Raw genomic sequence first — 22,572 nt, forward strand, 5'->3', positions numbered from 1 at the left:
GGCCAGGAATCGGGCGTGAGAAGGGCTAATGCACCCGCTTAAAGGAGTACTGACACGAAATTTCAAAGCTGAGATCCGCTCTAGCAATCAAGTACAACGACAACACAAATAGGTGTCTGTGAATAAATGCATCTTTCTTTGTAGTTGTGTGTGTGTGTGTGTGATCTCTCTTTCGCGAACATTACCGAACCGCGCAAATTACACTCTTGCATTCGCACTTTCACATTCTTCCCCTCGGGGAAATGCGGGGAATTTTTTTTGTCTCACACTTAGAGTTGTGAAAACAAACACGCATCCCCACCCAGCACTGATGCACCCGATGTTCCCAAGCCAACACGAAGTGAATGCGTATTTGGTGCGCCGCAAGAACCCTCAGGCACATTACAATTGAATTTACCGAAAAACCTTAGTTGCCACCTCCGCAACTTCCCCTTTATCACGAGAAAAGGAAGACGCTTCTATCCAACTTGATCAGCGTTTGCCGGTTACGAGAGCGGTAGCATCTGTGATCGTGCATGGCTACCATTAAAAAGCCTCCACTCCCCCAAGACTCAGCTGACTGAACAAGTTTTACACTCTCTTATCTCAGCTGTGGTCGCGGTAGAGAGCGGTAGCTCGATTCTTTTAAGTGCTAACATGAATGTAGTTTCGGAAAACTTTAGAATATGGCGAAGAGGCTTGTGGAAGAAAAGTTCTCATACGGGGCTGCCTGGAGCTGAAGTTTTGTCCCAACGATGATGCAGCTTGAAGATATAATCGGTAGTGCACCACCACACCACATTATAAGTGGCTGTTGCGACTCAACACGCCAACATTTGCCGACAAATAAACATTACTACTTTTAAGACTGCGGTCACTTACGCAAGTTACAGACGCCAAGCGCCTGAAGGTTGGTTAAATATAGACCAAAATAGGAACGGACAAAACTGTCTAGGAAAATGGAAGTAAATATTTCTTGTAGGAAACTCCATTGCAGTGACTTCCACTACCCGCGACAGCTTGCCTATCGCTTAAACTGGAGTTTAAAGGCGCAGAGCCACCGTAAAGCGAGCAAGCTACAGCAGCGTTATTATTAGCTGTTATAGCCCACCTTCCACCGACTTTCTCATTTCTTAGCACAAGTGCTATTGTAACATAGAATGCATACTCAGTATGGCGCAAAAAACTGTTCGAAACAAAGAGTTGCTGTGCTTGGATTGCATGTTGTACGGGATGCAGGGGCTGGGGTGAGGAAAGAAGGAATGCATTGCACGCATCTCTTTCTTACTTTTCCTTTCTTACAGAAAATATCCGATGACACGTTCATCCGAATATTTTAAGATGACGTCGTGCTCGCCTTTGTAGTCCGAACTACGAGGTACTCCTACTGCTGAACTAGCTCCTTGATTAAGTGACTGATGAGCGAAGGATCAAGTTTGTCCCCCTTAAGGGTAATATTTTCTACACAATACGATATTAAGAATGGCGTTAGGAACTAATACGACCATTTTGTGCACATGCAGTTTGTTAACTACACTGCCTTGATCTGATGACCATATTAAGGCGAAGTTTGCCAGGAGAAAAGTGAATCAAATAATAACAACATACTTTAAGAATGAAAACTACAGGTCACACGTGCATAGGAACTTACTATGTCAATACCTCCGATGTGCCTACGTTTGCACTTTCGGTACGGTATCTGGTTGCGGTCATTCGTTCCGACCTCCAGATCGTACAGAAAGACTGCCAACTCAAAGGAAAGGCCCACAACTGCGGCAGGTTTTTTGTACATGAAGGTGTCTTTCACGAGCTCCCCGTGGCGTTTCTGTGAACGAAGGCATCCGTGAACTGTTTCAGTGGCGGCTGGGAGGAATGGTAGTCACGCCTTCCAATCTCAGCAAAAAAATAGTGTGACTCAACAGATCCAATGCTTCTCTTACGCAAGGTAAACACGAAATCAAAATAAACGCACACTGTGATTGATCCACTTTGAGTAGACTGACTACTTCTTTTGCGGAATTTATTGCCTTCGCATTGCGCCGAATCATTCAGGGCTTATATTTCGCGTGGTTTATGTCAAGCAAGCAAAGTAAAAATAAAACACGTAAGCGTTACCAAGGACCTTATGATCTTCAAAACGTCGCCAGACAGTCTGAAGTATTTAAAGCACTCTAAAAGGCAAGTATGTGGTATATTAGTGTCATGATTATAAAATAGCACTCGCAGGAGAAGCAAGTGCTTAGTAACTAGCACGTCATGAACTGAGCAGAGAGGATCTACAGAAAACACCTTCTACAGAAGTATGACATTTCACCTCAGCAGACACAATAAAATACATATACAGGGTTCGGAAAAGCATCCTCTCGTTGAATTCGCGGAGTATACATATAAAGCCTAAACGTCCGTCGTTATTAGCCATGGCATAGCCAAGAGTGTTCTTTGTTGGTCACACGTGCCGGACTCGGAGAGTGTATTTACGGCAAACGGTTCACCGTTATTCGATATATTGTTTAAGCAAATCGTCCCACTAAAATATTTCAGGTGTACGGATTATTGCGCTCCCAATGTTAAACCCATAGCTCGGTGGCACATACCTCGCTGTATGACGCCAAACGTCTGTACCCACTATGGAATGGCTGCAAGGTCATATTATGTACCTGCTATCTTGAACGAATTGCCTCACGAACTGTTCTCTTGAACTACTTGGAAACACGGGCGTGCTGCTATTCTAGCATTAGAATTCTTCTAAAGTATGTATGTAGGTCAGGTGACAGTTTATTTCTTTGTTCTCTGATTGCTTCTTCGTGATGAAGAAAATGACACCAATGTAGCTAGAACCCATGTTGATTTAATATAATTTTGTTTGTCTGTTTTCATATTTTAGGTTAGCCTGTTTTTTATCTGGACTTTTTTCTCCCTTTATTCATCTTCTTCTCCTTTCTTTTTTTCTTTGCTTGTCTTTTCTACCTTCCTATTCAGTTATCGCTCTCAGTGAGTGCTTTGTACAGAAGTGAAGGCCGTTGGTGCCCGACAATGCCCCACAAGCCCACCTGTTCTCTTTGGCGGGCCCATTTTACCTCTTTATGCACTCGTTGACAAAATATTATGATTGATGAGTAGCAGCTCCATTTTCAGGTGCGGTCGCAGAGACGCTAGTTTGAGTCATGTCCAATGGGGTTCGGTAGTCGTGAGTCAGAGGCAGACGATACTAGGAGCCCAGAGTGGCTAGCCACTGCTGTACCGAGGAACAGCAGTAGGTGCTATGACCAATCGTCCCAGCAACATAACTGAGCCTGCTCTCGTTCTGTAATTTGAAATACTGCCGTGAACCGACGCGAAGACAGAAATCCATCGTCCGCGCGTTTTCGGGGGCTGTTTGTTTGGGAACATGGTCTACTGTTCGTTCCTCCGTCTTCGCTATAACCGGGACCTGCCAACGGTGCGCGGGAGCGGTGTCACACCCCGGGGCATGCCTTGTCCTCGTCTTCTCTTTCTGATTGCTCATCCTGAACTCCCCTGCCTTGGCATATCATTTCTTCCGGATTGTTCCTGCTTGCTTGAGAATCATTTTTGTACTTTGATATTCGTATTTTCTTCCACGGGGGTAATAAAAACTTCCCCTTTTCGGCGTTTTCTTAGAAAATATTTCTTTTTCCCACGTAAACAGTCCATAGGTTACTCAGAAGAGTCTACACTCACAAATACTGAATCTTCTGCTGCACTGTCCTATAGAAGAAGTTCTTAACTCACTCGTGTAGCAGTCTCTATGTACTTAGTTGAGCAGAACAGATCACAAATGTTCACAGTTCAACATCTGTAGACATTGAATCTTAATAGTGCAGTCACTGTTCAGACAAGTCGAACTATACTTGGGTACCAGTGCATCAATACCACAACAATTATTCCACTATAGTAAATCAACCTAATCATCAAATGCACACCTACAGCTTGTCTTGATATTCTCCTGTTATTCGGTTTGGTATTCATAATAATTGACCTCTCTTGACTTCTCTTCTCGCCTAAAGGAGCTCTTCGAATTTTATATCCTTCACTCTACCGGTCATGCGGTTTTTTACATTCCCGAATATTAGCTGGGCAACATAATAAAATGTGATGTCTCAACGCTCCTCACCATGTTTCCATAACACATTGGTTAGGAATTTTTTTTTGACTCGGTGAGATAGTAGACAAATATTTGGTGGTGCTTTACATGGTGCCTAGCCAAGTAAGTCCCCGGAAAAGTTTGCAGGCTAAGTCAGTAGGAATCTAAATATTTCTTTCTGTCATTTTGCATGCTTGTACAAAACTCGTCACTGATTCTCATAAGGTTTTCTTTGATGTTATAACTCTAGCGGTATTACCAGCTACGTGGTAAGAGCACCAGAACTAGACTTCTTCAGTATTGAAATACAACAAACTTACAGCTTGTTAACGGAGCGATTTTGTCACCACTCCAATCGTATTTGCTCATAGCAGCCTAATATACAGGGTGTCCCAGCTCTCACGCACCACGACGGGCACAACTAGGGCAAAAACAAATCCTACAAGGGCTACTCATGTCCGAGACCGCTATCTACGATAGCTCTATTCTCCAGCTGTTCCTATCACCGACAATTTTGCGCAGCACAAAATTCATTGCCCGTATCATCTTTAAAATATTGCCGTCATGATTTGGATGTTGTCTTTGTGTGTATTCTTTACTGCGCTGTTGGTTCACGAGATATTAAAACCAAAGAAGCAAAAAGTGTTAAAATCTATGTCGATGCTCTACACACTTTTCTGCGCAACAGTTTTCGACATTAGGTATTGTAAATCCATACGAAGCGGCCTTTGATGGTGCTTGCCTAAAGGACTTTCTGACTCACTGTGGTTGCAGTACCATGTAAATGTAAGAAACATGAATGGAACAGCATCTACCTGTCATGCGGTTTTTTACATTCCCGAATATTAGCTGGGCAACATAATAAAATGTGATGTCTCAGCGCTCCGTTGTTTCAGATGTGGTTTCCTTAAAACATTTTTCCTCGCGTAATATTGCTAGAGATGTAAGCTTTCAATAAATTTTGAGGGGCAGGAAAAAACAGGTTTCATGTTTTTTTAAGAAAATGCGAAAAATTGAAAAAAGACAATTCCGCATACATCAATAAAATATTCGACACACATCTTCAGGCGGAAGCCTTAGATGCCTCCTCGAATGCGAAGAGTCACCGTAGTTGCTGACGACTACATGCATGAAGCCAAATTATAGCAGCTGTAAAAAGAAAATAGATAAATAAAGTAAGCATACCAAACTTATTTGGGTTCGAATGAGATTTGACCCACAGAGCCGCAGTCTTCAGTGCCGCGGCCAAGTGAGGTAACTACAGCTCTAACGTTGTACCGTGCCAGAATCGAACAAGAATTATCCAGATGCGTCACGTAAGCTGCATACACAATGCAGCAGTGAAGGAGTCTTTCAAAATCGCTTGCTTTGTTTTTCAAATCACTTAGCAGACTTTCCTATGAAATTTTCCGTTACACAGAAAAGAATGTAATAGTTTCATACTTGATCACAAAAGTCGCAGCACCACTTTCGCGCTCGAAATCTGCACACTATTCCACGTCAAATAATTGATATCAGAAAGCGTTTATCTTACTGCAGGTTGGTAGCATCACAATGTATTGGGCAGGAGAAGCTCCGTTTATTTTTAACGTTACCGTGGTTGAAAAAAAAAAACAGGTATTATTTTATTGTTTTTTTTTCAGCTCTCACATCCCCAAATTCTGCGCCAGAATGTTCATGTACGCGGGTGAACGCGAGACCCTACCGTATCTACGGACCTCTGGCGCTATACATGCAACAGCTTATTGGAAAAGGAGACATCTTGATTGCGATCGACCTAAAACAAGATTCGAGAGATTACTTGATTAACTACACATATATTTTGAAGCTTCACCCGTGGTAGCAACATGTGTGGACATTCCCGTGAAGCTTAACTGGCATCACAATGCCAAGTCCATTCAGCGCACCTGGTGACGGAATTCAATTTTAGGCCGCTCCACTAAGAATCCTGTAAGAATATAATTTGCTGCGATGAAGGAGAAAGGCAATGAGAACAGGCTTTCAAAAAGATGTTAACGATCCACTAAAGGTCTGATCGGCTAGCTTTGACGGGCTCTAAAACGTAACCAAAAAGTTGAAAGGAAAACAGAAATGCCCTTTTACAAAACACTTATTCTGTAGTTGAAAAAAACTTTTTCACACTTCAGTGTTTCTTTGAGGATATTTAACCTTAGGAATCCTTGATGTCACAAGTATTTTGCTGTTAAAATAAAAAAATGATGGCAGTAAGACCCTCTTATAATTTCACTCTATGTGTCCTCCAACGTATCGAATTCGACAAAAAAATTGACCGCCATTTCTTTCTGCAAAAGTGGATCCAGCGAAGCTGTAATTGTCGTGATGAAATATATTGCGAAACGCTAACTGCCTCAGCAATTGTCACTTATAACGGAAACTCGCAACGGCTTTGTTGTTGTGGCGTCGTACACTGATCATACACATTCTTGGATAATGTCGAATTGACACAGGTGCTCCCTTGAATAGCCGTTTGTGCCAGGTCGGCATGACATCTCAGGTAACATGTCTCCAGCAGGAAATGCCGAAACGTCTCCCTTTTTGGCATCGTCACGTCCGCATTAAAATAGCCGATTTCGATCGTACCCGCAGCAGCGGCACACTGGATAGGTCACTGTGCTACTCAGCCCATGAACGCGGATATTTTGTGACGTCATTGATAGTCACGTAGGCAAAATTATTCGGGGGTACTCCACTGCGGCGTGCTCTATAGCCCAGGTATTGATTCTGCGCGCTAAACCCCATATTCTCCTTACGACCGCAATGATATTGTCATCGCCACTAATTTATGTGTCCCGGACTATCCGAATACACCTAGATATTTTCAAATGTTTTAAATGCCAAAACTTCAGAAGTCATAACACATGATTTTGTATGGAATAGAAATAAGCATGAAGAGAACATTTTGCACATGCATGGGTGTGAACCTGGATTCTTGGACGGCATGTCGCCATTATCATTAGCAGCAGCTGAATGCCTACAACTGCTGATAAAAATTGCAGCGATGATAACAATCGTGGTGTAAAAATTAAACGATTTGGAAACAAATAAATTTACATTTCGACGGAATGCGCTAGGACGCTGTCTTACTCCACCAAACCGCGCGAAGAGGGATGGACTAGAAACGGTTTCGCCCCACTGGATTGCAAGCGGTTTTGTGAAATAACCGAGTAAACCAAGCAGCACATCTTTCATGTTCCTGAACATTTGGCTGCCGTTAATTGATTTGAAAGTGAATTTTCTACTGCGCTAATTTGTTACAAACGATGTAAACCAAACCTGCATGGTTGCATGGGACAAAGTTTCGCTAAGAAATTAGCGAAACTTTGCCTCATGCAACCTGCTTTAAAGATTAAAATCAAAACCGCTATGAAAGTTTCTGAACGGTGATATCGTAACCTCGTCAGCTTCATGGCGCAAGGACCCTGTTTCTCTAAGCCTCTTGTGTAAGTTGGCTTCTCCGCCCTGCGTGTTGTGCCTGGCAATTTGGATTTTGGATTTCACCTTTGGAATTTGAAGACACTAGCTTTAGACCGGAAAAATCTTTCACAATTCCTGCGATCATCCCAATCCTCAGAGACAGTTTGCTTTCCTGCAGTGCGTTTAAGGATTACAACTCTTCTCTTTAATAACACAGGGACATACTGTGCATTAATGCAATGAAGCATATTTGGTCTGTACTAAATCAGTACTGGCTAGCCCTTTTATTTGGCGTTATTCATTGAAAGGGTAAAATTGTGGCTTTGTTTATTCTCTGCCGCTGTTTACTTCCCCTCAAGGTGTTCTGCGTGGTGTAATATATTCGGCACCGTGCACATAACCATACGAGGTTAACTTACCAGCGACGGGTAGACGGCATTGGGCGAATCAATCACTGATGGTGGAACAGCGAAGCAGGTTTGTCCGCTCTCTTGCTCTCCGGTCGAAGTGATTGCGATAACGGTGTCCGCATTGTATTCACTTCAACAAAGAAGGAAATTGTACAAAAACAGTGAATATACGGAATGTGACCAGATTGCAACTGAGCTTCCCGAACTCTCATATTTACGAACCATAACAGCAAAGGTGGCGACGTCATCATTTTAAAACAGTTGTGTTCAGCCTCGCCGAGATGATTTACAACCAAGTCTGGTGACAAACTTTGTTATGTCAGTATTGAGTACCCTTGCAGAAAACGTTTTTCCCAGAACACCAACATCAAAGAATACTTTACGTATGTGCTCAAACACGCGTTCTAAAAACACGTTGCAAGACCATAACCGTTGATCAACCCTCCGTTTCAAGCTCTTTAAATGTTTCCGTCGATACGGCCTCCACGTTTCCATTATAAATAAAAATCCACCACGAAACGTAGGTGGGTCTAGACCAGAAAAGTCGTCCACCTCTACAAAGCGCATAGTTTCTAGTGCACTAGCTGGCTAATAACGATTTTGTGACATGTTGATGTTATTATTTATTTGAAAATATTGCAGGCAGCATCGCTGCCCAAGTAGTAGAGAGTTACAAGAGGTGATTATACAATGTCTGTTCAAATGCACCAACACTGGAACATTCGATAATCGATAGGGGCAAACAGTTCTATTGTTTTATATTGTTAGGAAAAAAAGACATTCAAATATATTAGTGTGGGCGAAGTACGGTCGTATGGCTTTGCTGTGATCGATTCTCGATGAATTTTGTGGTGCCGGTCATTCTCTACAATACACAAGTCCTGCAGAGAACACTGTTTGCTGAAAGTAGACAAGCGTGGTTCAGCAATCGCTTAAGGCTTTGACGGTTTTCTCGGGCTATCATGAATGAGTGCCTAGTATTAGGAACGATATGGCTAAAAAATGTGCAGTTTCAACGTTTTTTTTTAAGACGACGACAATGAACACTGCATCGGTCTTGACGTAACTATTTCCGCACGTAACTTGTTTGCACAGCAAGCTATCACTCCTGAACAAGTTAAAGGTGTGCAGAAGCAGGTCCCTTACCATAGCGAATCTTTCGTAGTCTACACGGGTGCATGAAGTAATTTTCCAGTTTAGTGCATTCGAAGACCACGGCCTTCCCGAGAGGCCTAATCGGCGCACTGCGATAACCACTATTTTAGCGTCACCTCAGGAGCTGGTTTGTAATAAACACAGTCGTTTTCGTGTCCGTCTAACATGTGAGAAAGACTTATATATATACATATATATATATATATATATAAAAATATATATATATATATATATATATATATATATATATATATATATATATATATATATATATATATATATATATATCAGGTAAACTGCGAAATCCACCAGAATTGAAATTTGCGCATTATAGTAGCATTGTAGTTATTACATCTGTAGTCTGGTAAAAAAGCATATTTCAGATAAATAGCTGTAATTACCAATGGTACAGATTCCACTCACTGCGACTAAATGAATGTTACGTTTCGCATCAGCTTACCGTCACTCGTCTCCAAGGTAATTACCAAGGTAATCGCTAACAGAATTTCTGCGACCTTTGATTTCAGTAAACCTAAAGAACAAGCAGGGTTCCGTAAATGCTATTCAACAATGGACCATATTCACACGATTACTCAAGTGACAGACAAGAGCGCTGAGTATACTGAACCCCTATATATAGCCTCAATAGATTATGTGAAAGCCTATGACTCGGTCGAAACCTCGACAGTCATTCAAGCATTACGGAACCAGGGGGTAGATCAGCATTATGTAAGAATACTAGAGGATATCTACAATGGGTCCACAGCTACAATCACACTCCATAAGGAGAGCAGTAAAATGCCTACAAGGAAGGGTGTCAGACAAGGAGACACAATCTCTCCAATGTTATTCACAGCATGTTTACAACAAGTATTCAGAACGTTGGATTGGGAACAGGGGGAGTAAGGGTTAATGGAGAACACCTCCGTAACATCAGATTTGCTGATGACGTTGCCTTGCTAAGGAACTGGGGGGACGAATTGCAAAGCATGCTTTTCGCACTGAACAGACAGAGTAGAACCACGGGCCTGAAAATTAATATGTAGGAAACCAAAGTAAATCAATAACCTCGGGACAGCATAGCAGTTTGAGATGGGTCACGAGGCAGTAGAAATGGTAAGCGAATATATCTACTTAGGCCAAGTTGTGACCCCCGATCCCAACCATGAGGCAGAGATAATTAGAAGGATAAGAATGGGGCCGAGTGCATAAGGCATACATTCTCATATAATGAATCGCAGCATACCATTGTCCCTGAAGAAGAAAGTGTATTACAGCTGCATCTTACAGGTACTCACCTACGGGTCAGAAACTTACAGGCTCCCTAAGAGGGTTCAGCTTAATTGAGAATGACTCCGCGGGCAATGGAGCAGAATATGGTAGGTGTAACATTAAAAGACAAGAAGAGAGCGGAGTAGGGTCAGGGAACAAACACGTGTGAGGGACATATTAGTAGAAATTAAGAAGTAATGGACGTGGGAAGGGCATGTAATGCGAACGCAAGATAACCGTTGTTCATTTAGGATAACAGAGTGGATCCGTAGAGAAGGCAAACGTTGCAGGTGTCGGATGAAAGTTAGATGGGCAGATAAGATCGAGAAGTTTTCCGGGAAAAATTGGTCGCAGTTAGCACAGGACCGGGGTAGTTTGAGAATAATGGGAGAGGCATTTGCCCTGCAGTGGGCGTAGATAGGCTGGTGATGGCGTTTTGCATATCTATTCAACAGATTGTGTAGCTTCCACTCAATGTCGATTTAAAAAATGTTACGTTTTTCTATCTCTTCAACGCGAGAGAATGCTGAGCGTGGGTGACTCATTAAACTTGGTTCTCGTACACAACTGATGACGTCACTGAAAAATGAAAATAGTGCCTTCGTTTGCGCTATTCAAAGAAATTATTGAAACAGTGAGACAACTTATTCCCGCTGAGTACGGATGAAATCTTTTCATTCATCTTCATTAAGCGAACTAGATTAAACCTATAAACCACGCCAGAAGCCACTCAAAATAAAAATTAAAGAAGGATTTATTGATGCATTCTTCAAAATGCGGGATCATCTCATCCCTGTCTCGGGGCTTGGCCCGATTTTTAGGCCTCGTTCCGCCTGTACTAGTCCGCAGCACGAATAAGAGCGGTATAGAATAAATAAGTAACGGTATTGTATTTAATTTCAGCAGGCACCTCTTGAAGAATCAAAACTCCCACAGAAGAGCAGGAAGGTTCGTTTGACCTGAACAAGAAAGGTTTGGAAGAAGCGGAGACCCACCTAGATGGCTAGAATGTGTACCTTTTGTCCCGCTACACTTTGATTTGTTTGCGAAAACTATACTAAATGAAGAAAATATCGAAATAGGACCGAAAACGGTGCTACTCTACTGGGTTTTTCTTCATCTTCGGCTGGCACGCAGCAAGTGTGTACAAAACTAATTTTAGAAGCCAGCATACCCCGGCATCGACTAGAGTGCAGCTGGATTATTAATATAGACAGGTTATGTCTACCGCTCCTCCATGGGTTGCAGATGTTCTTCTGCCCAGTGGAACATACAGGCGGCCACAAAGTAACATAAACCAAGCTAGCTGAGCGTAACAACCATCAGCGCGACGCCGTCCGACGGAGAGCCTACTGTTCAGCCAGTTGAATACGCATATGTGTCCTTCGTTAGACAATACATATCAGTTTTCTAGATTTTGGCAGGAGCGTTTTTGTTCTCTTGAAAGTAGCGCTCGATACTGCCTTACACGGCAGGAGGAGGAGGGACACGACTCCTTGCAGCGTGTGGCATGCACTGAAGCCGTGTCGCGGTGTTAAAACACTGGTTCAATGCCTAAGCACTCATCTTTGAGTACCCGCAGCATAAACAGTTTACCTCTTTGCATCTCCGCAAGAATACAGAATTGGCGAGGTTAACACATTTAGTCGTCGCAACTGTGTAATTAGAATACTGGTGAAAAGCGTTGTTGAAACCGACAAATATATTAAAACTGAAAGAATAAAGTAACAAATTAAAAATTCCCCCCTTACATACCGCCCCACATGATGAGGGAAAACAAATAGCCCATAAAATAACTAAAACCAGAATAACAGATGTGCACAATATTCAAAACACGCAATGTCCTCCCTTTGAATAAATATGCATGTTTAGTTGTGAAGACAATATAAATGTTCATGATTCTTTGGAAGAAAACTAACCCGTAATAAGTAGAGCGGCGCAGTAATGCCTGATATTAGCTGTCCGTTGGCCCCAACCGACCAGCAACTATTAAGTCATGCATGAAACTTAGTTTCGATTTGTTTCGACGCCATTATACTTAAGAGCCAATGCAAGCTCAACAAGAGAGCTTCTGGTGCAGAAATTATGTCACAGATGATCATGTATCGTTGGAGGGCTGCCGCACATGATGCGCGGCCGCTGGCTACTGCACAAAAGCGTGCCCCTCGCACGGTGTTCTGCAAAAGGCACCGCCGCCTTTATTGAACATCGGACAGAGACAAGGTGCCGCCGAAGAAGCTGCGGAATTGGGCGTGCATTGAAGCGCTTGCGAGAAACCCGCATCTCCACTCAGCTATATCGACAACAAGCTGTGGACCGGAATATGTTGCGACCATAGCTTTCCAACACTTCTCGCTTCATCGGTGTTATGTTGGTGTAGCGTGTAGACGGGGACGGGGTAATACTTTTGCTCATCGTGTCTGTGGTATGTATATGTCTATGTCATAGCATGGCATGGCATGGCGTCATGTCTATGGTATTGCATGAGACGCTTTTATCTATCCTAGCAGTTAGTGGGTATATTGTAGTTCGATCTTTTCAATTAGTATCATTTTTTCTCCACCAAAATTGAACGTAATGCTTCCGGAAATGTCGAGCTATTTTCCCAAAACAGAAACCTGCAGCAGTTTTTTTGTTGCCAACATAATGTGCTGTACTCACTCAACCGCCTTTTTGAACAGTGCCTTGTACGTGTCCCAGGCATTTGGCTGGCTGTAGTCGAACAAGCCCACTGCCAGGATAGTCTTTCGTTTAGCATCGTTGCCTTGAAGGACTTTCATTTCCTGCACGGGCAATAAAAGCAATGAGGATTCAAACTTTGACGACTGTGGTCAGCTACGGAGTAAGCGCGACCAATTGATGTAGGCTTCTTTATTTGAAAGGTTTCTTGAGTGTGGATGAGGTTTTTTAACTCTTTCCACTCCTTCCTGTTTTCCGCCCCCTGCCCTGCATGACTACCTCCTGCCGTAGCGAACATTACCTATGCGTTGCTCGTGGTGGGTAATTAATGACCCACTGATTACCAGTGAGTCAGTTGTTGTTTATTGTTTATTGTTTATTGACAAAAACGATGTTCAATAGCGGTCTGTCTTGGTGCCAAGGCAAGAGGCGGCATTGAAAGCCACCTGACTGGGCCTTCGAAACCAGACAGTACACACAGCAGACAACATGAGCGCGATATACTTCAAACCAGATTGCTGAATCTCAAACGCACAAAACACACTAAATCATCAAACATCAAACATTGCGTCGAATCAATCATTACATCGAATAAAATATAAAATGTTCAAACGCATTGCAGATTATCAAGCGCATACAATAAAAAAACACATACAGAGTGTCAAACACGATAAGGCAATATAAGTGAAAAAAAAACGACAGAATTTGTGGTCAACACATACATCCCCAACATGTCACATAACCATCAAGGCCAAAAGAAGAACATGTTCTTTAGGACTGAAAAACAAAATATACAGAAAAGTCACGATTGTTCGAGGAAATAGGTTTTACTAAGTTTTCTGAAGGCAAGCAAGGAGGGAGAACTGTCTATTGTATCCAGAAATGCTGGATAACAATTCAGAAGGTTCGGAATTTGCCATTTTAATAATTGCATGCCATATTTAGTTCTCGTCTTAATTTTGACAAAGCCTTTATTTCTGAAATTATATGGTGTCTCCGTGTTTGTATATGTGTCAAAGAAGAGCTCACGATTTGCTTTGAATTCAAGAAAAACGATTTCCAGCAAACGCTGTTGGTACAACATTTCTATATGAAGGATCCGGTTCTGGGAAAAGTAAGGAAATGTGTGATCATGACTAGATAGATTTTGAATGAATCGTATACCTTTTTTCTGCATTATATATAGTCGTTCCAAATTATACTTCGATGTAACCCCGCAGACTAATAAACAATATTGTATACGGGAATGCACTGTACTGAAATAAAGTTGCCGTTGTATTCGTATTGGTAACAACGTCCGAAATCTATTTAGCATACCAAGTGATTTAGCAATGATACCTTTTATAAAGTTCACGTGACTTGTCCACCGAAGATTTTCATGAAATAGTACCCCTAAAAACTTGTAATCTGAAGTCTGTTCTAGCGGGCATGATTTAAACGTTATAGATGTATTAAGGTGAACTGGTTTATTAACGGCGGAGAAGACAATGTACTTGGTTTTCTCAGCATTCAATAAGAGCCTATTTGCATCTAACCAGCAGGACAAATTTTGAAGCCATAGATTGACAGTAGGAATGAGAGAGGAAAGGTTATTAGACGTGAAAAAAACATTCGTATCATCGGCGTAAAGGACAATGTCTGAGGTCAGTGGGATGTTGACAACATCGTTTATATACAGTAAGAATAGTGTTGGTCCTAATATAGATCCTTGCGGAACTCCATAATTTAATTATTCCGTATCCGACTGCAGATTATTAATCACAACGAACTGTGTACGATTAGTCAGGTAGCTATGCAGTAACTTAAGTGGAACTCCTCCTATTCCATAGTGCGGTAACTTTGCAAACAGTATTGGATGTTCAATAGAATCAAAAGCTTTGTTAAAATCTAAAAAGATACCTATTGTGTACAGTTGATTTTATGTATTAGTTGCAATTTTCTCTCTAATGGTTAATAATGCTGATTCAGTAGATTTACCTTGCCGAAACCCATACTGATATTCGGTTATTAGGTTGTGTTCACAAAGATGCTGAGTAATTCTAGTATTTATATCTTTCTCTGCTATTTTGGAAAAAAGGGGAAGTACTGATATTGGTCTGTAGTTATAAATACAGTCAAGAGCACCACCTTTATGTAAAACGGAAACCTTGGCAATTTTCATTTTATCCGGAAATATTCCTGTCAACAAAATGGTATTCATTAGGTGGCAAACTACGTCGCATAGCAAATCTGAGACCGCATTAATTGGAGCCACTTTAATGCCATCGAAACCACACGAAACATTACTTTTTAGGCTGTTAATTATACCAACAATTTCAACTTGGGTAACCGGGTAAAGAAATAAGGTCTGTGGCAGATTATGTTCTATATACGTTTCAAAATCCTCACAAGTGGTCACCTCCGACGCTCCAAAAGTCAAAAAGTGGCGGTTGAACTCGTTAGCAAGGGCATTATCAGTTAATATCCGCCCATCTATTTTAATTTCCTTAGGAGCGGCAGTTCGTCTTTTCCGCAGTAGATCTTTGATAGTGCGCCAAGTTTTCTGAGGGTCAAAATATATCTCGGCAAATTTATTAGCGTAGTAAGTAATACGGGACTTTTTAATATCAGAGCTCAGCCTATTTCTGATCTTTTTGTACTCTATAAGCATTCTCAGGATGAATTTATGAAATAGTCTATTTTTTTCTTTTATTCGACGCAAAAGTTCATTGGTTATCCAGGGTTTTCTTGCTTTCTTACTCTCCTTAATTATATTGGTCGGAAACGCACGATCGTATGCTCCAATAATTTTATCGAAAAATGAATCATAGATGGCGTTGAGATCAGTTTCTTGCATTAATCTGCCCCAATCTATAGACGATACAAGCTGTCGAAAATTATTAATACAACTCGTTGTTATAGGCCTAATGCTATAACTTCTCGCTATAGGTTTAACCCTGTGCACCGAGTATTTCGGAATGAGGCAATAAAGACATATGGTCACTGATAGCCGTAGTAAGTACACCAGCATTAACATCGTTTTTATCAAGATTTATGAGACACAAGTCCATCAGACTCTCAGAAGTGGCTGTTTTGCGTGTGGGAACATCAATAAGATTCGAAAAGCCGTTTAGTGATAGAATATCTAGAAATTCTCTAACTGAATCAGTTTGGTTTAAAATGTTTTTATTTAAATCACCTAGAATAATTACTGGCGATTTAAAAGATGAAAAATATTCCAACATTGGCTCAAAAAAGTTGTGAAATTCTTCTAAGGATCCAGAGGGCGGGCGGTAAATCACTCCTAGCGTGAATACGTTAGCCGTAATAAAGAGGGACTCAAAATGCGGATTAATAACAGAGTATTCGGGCATAACATTATACGAAAATTTATTTTTGACATAAAGGGCCACGCCACCACTACTCCTATCTTTTCTACACAACGCCTCGCAATTGTAGCCATCGAACTGTACGATATCAGAGTCACCGCTAAACCACGTTTCGCAAAAAGCCAGCACATCAAAATTATAGTCTACAGAAGATAAAAAAGAGTCCAGTTCTTCTTCTTTATTCTGTTAGCTCGGCGCATTTAAATGATAATAAGAAAAAAAACCTGACTGTTTCTGTTGCGTAGATACAACATTACAGAAAGATGCAATATCATGATAGCAGCAGGAATTCTTTGCGACAGGCATTGGAAATTCCTATCGCATTTTAGATCAGACGCTTAACTGCCTAAACAAGTTTTTCTAGATCACGTTCATCATGGATACGAATGACAGCATCGCCCTCGTCCTTACGGACCAGCACGTGCCCATTCTTTTGCCACACAAAGCGGTAGCATTTTTCTTCCGCCTTCATTCGCGCAAGCCACTGGAGATGTTTGTTGAAAGCAGTCAGGTTACCCAAGATACGCATGTCAGGCTTTTTTAGTTTAAGGGCCGAGCGGCTCTCTAATCACGCTTCCTTAAGAGTGGTTGAATGAAACCGCGCAATTACAACAGACTCTTTACCGGCACGTGCTGGTAGTCGGTGAAGGGCGTCAACGTCAGAGCTCGTTATCTCGGGCAGTTGCAGTGACCCAGTCAGTGCAAGGCTCTGACCTTTTGCCTGCGTGTGCAGAACAGCTGATTCACCATTGCCTAATTTTACATGCGGTAAAAGCTTTGCCATCTTGCATTAGACTGCTAATGGGCCGTAATTCAGACTCGGGCGGGAAACCTTTAATACAAACATGTATATGGTCGGACAACTCAGCACGGCCAAATATACGAGCAAATATTTCCACTTCCGTATTCTACACAGAGGCAGGCAGTTTTCTAAAAGCGCTTGCTAAAATCTCATCCTATCCTGTCATCCACCTGCAATGTGTTTGGGCTAAACTAAACCTGGCTGCCAATTCACGCTAGAAACAGCGAAACCCTGGCTGATCTCGAGAATCTTGACGTTTTCAAAATATACCAAAATGGCCCGATGGGAGTATTCTCATCACCATGAGCAAGTTGCTATTCTTGTCAGCTTTTGACATTACATCTCACTTATACATCATATGGCTTCCTATTCGTTCTACGTACCGACCTCTGTTGCTTGGAGCGTGCTTGAGGCCTCCACGAAGTGCACCAGACTTTCAAAAGGAACATCACATCTTGAACAACATCACTTTTTAACACCCTAAGATGCCTCTCCTTTTTAGATTATTTTAACTAGCGTGATATTGGATGCGAAGAAACGGTGTCTTCGGTAGAGAGCAATGCTTAAACAAAGAGTTCATCACTATTGGCTTAAAATTTATTTTCCCACAGCTGGCGTCGGAGCCAACCCAGTTTTAGAAACGATTCATCAAATATACCAGACTTGAAAGTAGCAACACACCTGGAAGCGCTAGCCTTTTTCCGCAGATAAGATTCTTAACAGAAGTATTTGACATTCTTTTCTAAAAATAGGGGGAGAAGTGAAAAAGCGTCCCCTCATCAAAACTACGTTGAACGTGCGGCAAAAGTGCGCCAAAATCTTCGCAAAAGTGTGTCCAACCTTTGCTAAAAGTTCGTCCAATCATGGATCGTTAAACCATCAAAGGCTAATATTGAAAACGAAAAATCCATGTGACTTTTTTTCCGCAATCAGTGAACGCATCAACGAATGATCTTAGTGTGTAGCGATACGTGTCTTATTAGATAAAGGTACGGCTTTTTCTTAAACTATCCATTTATTGTCTTGTGTGTAACCATTCCTGTTTGCGATTTTCAAGTAACCATTGTTGTAAAATTGAAACCCAGTTTCCCGCACTCGCCGTGTGTTCCCAGATCTTGTCAGAGCTTTTCGGTCGACTAACTGGTCTAAGTGGAAATGCACTAGTATTTTTAGAGGACGCCATCGGTGGCAGTGAGGAAGCTTTCGCTTTTAATTATCCCAGAAAGATTTGCAAATCATTAGCCCGCACAAAACACACACTGTTACATTGAAAAATGAAGCTGGTTATAATATCAGGAAAGCTGACAGTGCAGAGCTGCTGAATGCCTCTGATAGGGGCGAAGCTGCTTAGGGGTTTGGGCTGTCGGCGTCGCACGTCATCGTCGTAATGGTCGTCTCCTGTAGTCACAGCACTATAACATCGGGACACTCGTTTTTACCTTGCGCTAGTACGTAGCGCGTACTAAAAGAAAACACCGCGACACTCGTTTACGCCTCGCGCTAGAATACTTCGTACTTAAACGACACGATACTTTCACAGGAAAGTTGTGTACTTCTACTCCCCAATGGTTTCCTCTCCGTTGGCAAAATCGCAATGGCACCAAGAACATACTTATACACTGCATGCTTCACCCATTCCCAGGTCTCACGTCTGTGAAGATTGCCGGGGATATTTTTTATCGTTGTTGTACCAAGAAAACCCATCGTCTTTTTTGTGTTACCTAAGTACATCCAGCTATCCTTCGCGTATATCCTTATCGCAGCCGTTCCAGTGCCCATCGTAAGAAAAACAGAAAATTTTCTTCAGAAGGTGTGAAAGAAATCAGTTCTAAAAGTCTTAAAAATACTACATTCAACTGTTCAGTCATTTTTTCGCTGATAATCGCGCATACAAGATATGGTGAACATATTCACTGGGAACGGCACTAAATCTCTCCTGTCATGGATACCGGGACACACGACGGATGGAGATGGCAACCAGGCCGCGCATTCCGCGGCTAGCGAAGCTACCCTCGCAACCCCTCCACTGCATGACCAATCACCTGTAGCTGCCTCACCCACTTCTTACGTCAGCAACTACACCAAACTCGCGAGGCGTGCGTGCCGCTTAGCATCAAGAATACCGCTTAGCTTTCTCAACAACGTCCCTTCTCCGTCACGCTATACCAAACTTTTCTCATATGACTTACATGATGCTCCGTTCACCCTTCCCTTATCAGAACGGCTTCACCCCGAGAAGTCAGCGCCCACATGATACCAGCGCTATTTAGCGACCTCAGTCGCGGACAAACAATTCAATCTGGCACCCGGCTGCATGCTCAAACCACCGCTGCTTCCTTGAAAGTGAACTCCCGTATGACTTGTTTTGATAATACCCATATCATGACTCCCAGTTCTTCGCCACGTTAGGCAATTTCTTCTTTTGAGCGGTCTGGCACGAGTAGTGTGAAGTCGGGGTCTACAACCGACTCGGTACCAGAAACTCTACCAATATTTCCTCTATTAGAGGCTCCCTAATTTATATTTAAAGATTTTAAAAAATATCGGGTGGGTGAAGTAGGTGAATAAATCGGGTGGCTGAGGCGTCGTTCAGGCCACATCTGCATCTAGTTTCGGTCTCCGCTTGGTTCTGCCAAGATATAAAAATCTAAAACACACATTTTCCCTCCTGCTTTTTACATTTCCCACCACTGGGCGAAGGCGGCCTTCCCCTTCGTAATAAGGGACTTCACTAATACCACACTGTCACTTCGTACAGCACTCTTACCAGAGGACAGGGTGATTCATAAGGTCAACCAGGTATACAATTCAGGTCACAAAGGGAGTCCCTAATTGTCGCCCCATCTCTCTAACCTCCGCACATTGAAATATATTGGAGCAAGTCATATGCTACAAATATTTCACTTTCTTGGTGCCACCAACTCCGTCCACACTGCGCAGCTTGTGTTCCGTGAGGGCTACTCTTGCACAGCCCAATTAGCTCTTTTTGGACAGGTTGTGCATACGTCTTAAAACTAACCTGCCGACCCACGTAATATTTATAGGGGTATCAAAAGTGTTTGACGAAGTACCTCATGAGAGACTGCCAATAAAAAATATCTGTTAAAAATACAGATCCTGACATTTTAACTTACAATCCCCGCCTTGTTTGTATCCATCGATGAAGTGCACGCAAGTTCAATTCTAGTAACACCAAGTGTCTCACCGCGTGTGTACGAGATTTCGGCGCACGTTAAAGATCCCCAGGTGGTCGAAATTAATCCGGAGCCCTCCACTACGGCGCGCCTCATCGCCTGCGTTGCGTCGGCGCCTTAAACAATACAATCAAAGTGTCTCACCAATTCTCGTTGTCGGGACTCTACTCATTTATTTTACATAATGACCATTTTCGCATGTCTCCTCTAGTTCCCAACGACTGTGTTACCTATTGCGCAGCCGCTAACCTCACTGATTAAACGGCTATCCAAGACGACCTTAACCATGATAAAGAATGGTGCGATTCCAGCTTATACAACTCAGCCCTAACGAATTCAGAGCGCTCCCAATCCTCCCCCGCAAGAGCCGTTTTATGTTCTATTATGTATTCGCTATCGTTGCCCTCGAACACGTTCAATAAAAAGTATCTCGGTGCAACCCTCTGATCTCTTACTGGCGCCTGCTTTAACTAAGATCATATCATCTGCAAACAATTTGATAGATTTCCTAAAAGCTTAACATTGGCACGCCCTGAAGAACGTGCAGGCACTGAATTGCACATGTATTCGGTACCTGAATCCCCCAACAATTCCATATAATCGACTTAATCGAGCCAGTTCCAAACCGTGATATTAGGTTTATTCATTTTACTAGGCGCGGAGTACCTTAGGACCGCACAATGTCCGTCCGCTTCCGTGGCCATAACATTTACAATCGCAACAAATCACACAGGCACTGGCAGGATTCGAGGCCCTGTCTGGTAGACCAGACGGAGATAGCGTCAGTCATCTTACCCATTGGGCTACGACCGTGAGTTAGTGGCCGATAGTAAAACGGCTTGCTCCCGCGCCTGTACGAGTGCGCCGTACCTTAGGACCTCCCAATGCCCGTCCGCGTCCAACCGTGTGCACAACACCATCAAGCGAAAATCAATCGAAATTCGATCTGACCCGTGAGTTGCGTTTCATTTAGGGAATAATCAAGGTGCAACTCACAGTTCAAATCGAATGACGGTCGGAGCGTAAACAGGATGTCACTCCGGGCGCAAATCGGAGTGTTATTTCGAGTCCTCGTACTCTACAGCCTCGCCATCATGCATAGAGTGGAGATGCTCCCATTTTGTGCAGCGCTTTGGCCGACACTACGGCGGTTTTTCGGCGGCGATGGCCTCGGCGTTGTAACTTAGCGAGCGAACACAGAGAGAAAATTGCGGAGGAAAGTGTGGCAAACGTGTGAGTGGGAGGGCCGCATGCAAACCTGCACAGGACGCCCGTCGCAGTGTCTAAAGGTATTGTGAGGGGGAAAGCGGCCGGCACTACTATGAGGTCATATCGCCCACTGCCTCAAGGAGCGCCATCATACGGACACTTGGCACCCATCCGAACCATAAGACTGTTGAGTGGGTGGTTCACATGATTTACAACATACTCAGCTGCGGCTATGCCGTGCAAGATAGCGGCAGAGTATCGCTCACCGCCGTGCATTTGGTGATCATGCGATCACTTCCTGACACACAACATATATGCGTCGTAAGTAGTTACCTGGAAGATTTCAGCTCATCCTGCGTACAGATTTCGCATTTGGGAGTGTGTCACATGTCAACACGAGGAACGAAGGCGTCTCTCATCGACCTCCAACCGCTTTTTCCTCCGCTACCCGAATCCATTCTTTGCCTCCGAACTTCCTTAATTCTTCCCTCCATCTGGTTATTGGCCTCACATTTCTTCTATACCCCTCTCTCGGTATTCACTCTACTACATTGGTAATCCATCAGTTGGCATTTCGTCTAACTTCATGGCCAGCTCAAGTCAGATTATATTTCTTTATTTAAACGAATTATTCACCTTCTCTAGTTACATCGATGATAAAGTAATCTCGTTTCCTGTGCCTAAGGGCTACTCCTGTCATCAAATTCTATGGCACCTGGAAGATGCATTGGCTTCACACTATTCTGTTGAGGGGTAAGGTAGCTTAATTTTCAATTTTTGTGAGTACCTTTAGAGTGTACCCTGCCCATGTCATTTCTACGAAGTGCTTCTCTCTCGTAACACAAGCCTTCACAGAGAAATTATACGCCCCAGGTGTTTTTCTTCCTGTTCCTGATCTTTTGCGCCTCCACAGGTACCGACAGCTGGGCTGGCCCCCTGGCTCTGTGCAGGGCCGTTGGCTGCTATA

Source organism: Haemaphysalis longicornis, unplaced genomic scaffold (assembly GCF_048455015.1).
Source record: "Haemaphysalis longicornis isolate Haplotype H1 unplaced genomic scaffold, Haemaphysalis longicornis Haplotype H1 scaffold_8, whole genome shotgun sequence".
NCBI classification, from domain to species: domain Eukaryota; kingdom Metazoa; phylum Arthropoda; class Arachnida; order Ixodida; family Ixodidae; genus Haemaphysalis; species Haemaphysalis longicornis.